Source organism: Grammomys surdaster, unplaced genomic scaffold, assembly GCF_004785775.1.
Source record: "Grammomys surdaster isolate TR1022 unplaced genomic scaffold, NIH_TR_1.0 210, whole genome shotgun sequence".
In the NCBI taxonomy this organism is placed as follows: Eukaryota; Metazoa; Chordata; class Mammalia; order Rodentia; family Muridae; genus Grammomys; species Grammomys surdaster.
This window is the reverse complement of record NW_021604655.1, coordinates 2,857,600-2,861,596: the sequence shown is the minus strand read 5'-3', so window position 1 is coordinate 2,861,596 and position 3,997 is coordinate 2,857,600.

The following is a 3,997-nucleotide window of genomic DNA, read 5'->3' as shown; positions in this document are numbered from 1 at the left end:
TATGTGTTAAAGTTTAAATATTACATTTATTGCCGGGCAGTGGTGGCACATGTCTTTAATCCCAGCACTTGGGAGGCAGAGGCAGGTGGATTTCTGAGTTCGAGGCCGGCCTGGTCTACAGAGTGAGTTCCAGGACAGATATATATATATAGTCAGGCATGGCAAGGAAGGTCAGCCTCTGTCATTATCTTTTGGGTGCTAGCCATTCAAATTTAAGTCAGATGGGCTGGAAAGCTGACTCAGAGGTTAAGAGCATTTGTTCTATTCCCAGCATGCACACGGGGGCTCAGAACCCTCTGTATCTCCATTCCCAGGGTATCTGACAACTCCTTTCAACCTCCAGAGGCATCAGACACGCATGTGGGGCTTATACATAGATACAGGCAAAAATAAACTCCTACTGAAAAATATTAAAATGTAAAGAAATTCATGTGAGATCATTCAAATATATATATATATATGTATATATATATATATATACAAATTTATCAATTTATCATTAGTTCTTTAAGTTATGTTACAATACTTTAAGAAACAAAGATTGGGGGCTAAGATGTCTCAGCAGTAAGAACACTTGGGGCTTTTGCAGAGGACCTGGGTTTGTGTTCCCAGCAGTCACATGGTGGCTAGTAATTTCTATAATTCTAGTCCCAAAGGATCTGATGCCCTTGTTTACTTTCCACAGGCTCTGTACACACATGGGACACAGATACCTGCAGGTAAAACACCCATAAAAATAAACAGCTGGGCAGTGGTGGTAGGGGAGCATGCCTTTAATCCCAGCACTGGAGAGGCAGAAGCAGGCAGATCTCTTGAGCATGAGGCCAGCCTGATCTATAGAGCGAGTTACAGGACAGCTAGGGCTGTGTAGAGAAACCATGTCTTGAAAAATAGACAGACAGACAGATAGATAGATAGAATTCTTTTTTTAAAAAAAAAGATACTTTAAAAATCTATATTCAAATTTATCACAAAGTCAATGACTTGAAAGGCATTCATGATGCCAGGCTGAAGCGGTAGGCAGACCCAGAGAGAGATGCGAACTCCAGCCTGGGAGCACTCTCAGCTCTGTGTCTAGGACATGGATGGAGAACCATTTATTCTTGTCCTGGAAGTGGAAAGTAACAATAGCTTTACTGTGCACCCCCCTGTGCTGGCTATTAGATATTACAGTAGCTCTTTTAAGTTGTTTGAATTTGCATACATTAAGTGTGTGCAATACTGGGCTTTATTGGGACACTTTAATACTTGTACACAATGCGTTTCTATCACATGCACCCCTTTATTACTTGTTGTCTCTTGTCCTCTCTCATTCCTGCTAATCATCTTCTCCCCAACTAGCCCACTTTCTGTGTGTGTGTGTGTTATATGTCTGTGTGTGTTTGTGTGGATATATATGTGTGGATATGTGTATATATGTATGTATGTATGTGCTGTGTATGTATATGTATGTTGTATATATGTGTGTATGTATGTGTGTGTGGTATGTATATGTGTGTATGTGTGGATATATATGTATGGGTACTTATATATATATGTGTGTATGTATCTGTGCTGTGTATGCTGTGTATGGATATATAGGTTGTGTGCATATGTGTATGTATGTGTATGTTGTGTGTATATGTGTATGTATGTGTGTGTGCATGTGTATGTGTGTATGTGTGGTATATGTATGTTTGTGTGCATATGTATGTGTGGATATGTGTATGTATGTGTGAGTGCTGTGTGTATATGTATGTATGTTTATGTGTGTGTACTGTATGTGTTGTGTGTGTATATGTGCATGTGTATGAGTGTGTATATATTGTAGGTCTATAGATATGTATATGTGTGTGTGTCCATGTGTCCCACTGAGTTTCATTAGAGTTACTTACAGGAGTGGTAAGAGTTTATTTATAGGCACATGGACCTATACCAGTGGCTACCCCACTGAAGAGACTGTCCTTCCTTCTCCCATGCAGGGAGCTCAAGAAGGAAACAGTGGCTTAGCATGGTGGTAATGCCTTTTAGGTGAGCTCTGTGAATTTGAGGACTTCCTGGTCTACATAGTGAGTTTCAGGTCAAGCAAAGCTCCACAGAGAGACTGTGTCTGGAAGGAAGGAAGGAAGGAAGGAAGGAAGGAAGGAAGGAAGGAAGGAAGGAAACAGGAAAAAATGAAGAAAGAAAGAAAGAAAGAAAGAAAGAAAGAAAGAAAGAAAGAAAGAAAGAAAGAGAGAAAGAAAGAAAAAGTTAGTTATGCCCAGAAGGCAGGGTCCCCACCTCACCCTGATTCCTCTGGTCGCTTTCATCACCTTTTTCATGATATTCCCAAAGCCTCGGAGGGAATGATGCAGATGTCCCAGTAATGGCTTCAATAGTCATTTGGTCTCAGTACTTCTACCAGTTGAGTCTCAATAGTCACCTCAGGTCGCTGCAAAACAAACAAACAAAAAACCATGAAGAGCCGGGCCGATGGTGGCGCACACCTTTAATCCCAGCACTTGGGAGGCAGAGGCAGGCGGATTTCTGAGTTCGAGGCTAGCCTGGTCTACCGAGTGAGTTCCAGGACAGCCAGGGCTACACAGAGAAACCCTGTCTCAGAAAACCAAAAAAAAAAAAAAAAAAAAAACACCCATGAAGAAACAAAGAAAACAAAACGACATTTTCTGATAAAAGCTGGCATCAGGCTATTCCATGAGCATAAACACAGTCATGTAGAAGGCGATTGGACGGGCATGTCACACTCACCTAACAGAACAACAGCAGTAGCTTCCCCGCTAGAGCTTACATCCGTCCCAGCCATAGGCTTCTGACTGAATTTACAGAGTCAGACACGATTTACCCCTGTGGGAGCTGGCATCAAATCCAACCAGAAAGCATTTGGTACCACCCATAAAAGACTTGCCATTATTGTACTAGTGAACTCTCTTGGTCAGGCTGCTCAATACTGTAGCTATTTCCTCTGACCGAGGTATATGTGGTGTCTTTATGCTAATAGCCTTACCTAGCTGGGCATGGTAGTACTTACCTTAATCCCTGTACTTGGAATGTAGGACAGTCAGGGCTATACAGAGAAACCCCATCTCAAAAAACAAAAAACAAAATCCAAACAAACAAACAATCCAACCAACAGTAGATCAGTAGTAGCAATTGCCTATATTGTCTTGGGTCAACATTTCATACGGCAGAAGCCCATGCACCGACATTGGGATTTTCATTTAATTACCTATAGCTTCTGGGAGCACCTTTCTCCACCCACACAGGCAACCTCCGTTCAATTTTTTATTTTATTTTATTTTATTTTTTGATAAGTTTGTCAAGTACCAGATTTCCTTAGGGCTTTTCTTTACACTGTTGGTTGATCCTTCCACCAGCACCTCTTCTTCCCCATCACTTCTCTTAACCCGGCTGCCTTCAATCCCAGCACTCAGAAGGCAGAGACAGATGGATCTCTGAGTTCCAGACCAGCCTGGTCTACAGAGCAAGTTCTAGGACAGCCAGGGCTACACAGAGAGACTGTCTCAAAACCAAAACAAACCAAGCAAACAAACAAAAAGACAAAGGGCTGTAAGGTCCAGGGCTGCATGTTGGGCAAGTTCCCAGTGCAGCGACCCTCTGGAAATACAGACTTTTTGCTTTGAGAGTGCCCTGTGGTGGTCTCTGGGCTTACTGCTCAACATTAGGCTCCTCAAATATCTGCCCAGTTAACATCTAGACATAAAGGAATGAATGGTCATCTTAATAAATGAATGGTGAAAAGAATGATGGGTTACAATACACAATTCTTTTTTAATGAATCAGAGTGGCTGAAGTAATACAAAGGAAAGATGGATAAATTCTTTGTTTTTTCTTTTCTTTGTCTTCTTTCTTCCTTTCTGCCTGTCTTCTCTTCCTCTCTTCCTCCTTTTCTTTCTTCCTTTCTTTCTTCCTTCCTTCCTTTCTTTCTTTCTTTCTTTCTCTTTCTTTCTTTCTCTTTCTTTCTTTCTTTCTTTCTTTCTTTCTTTCTTTCTTTCTTTCT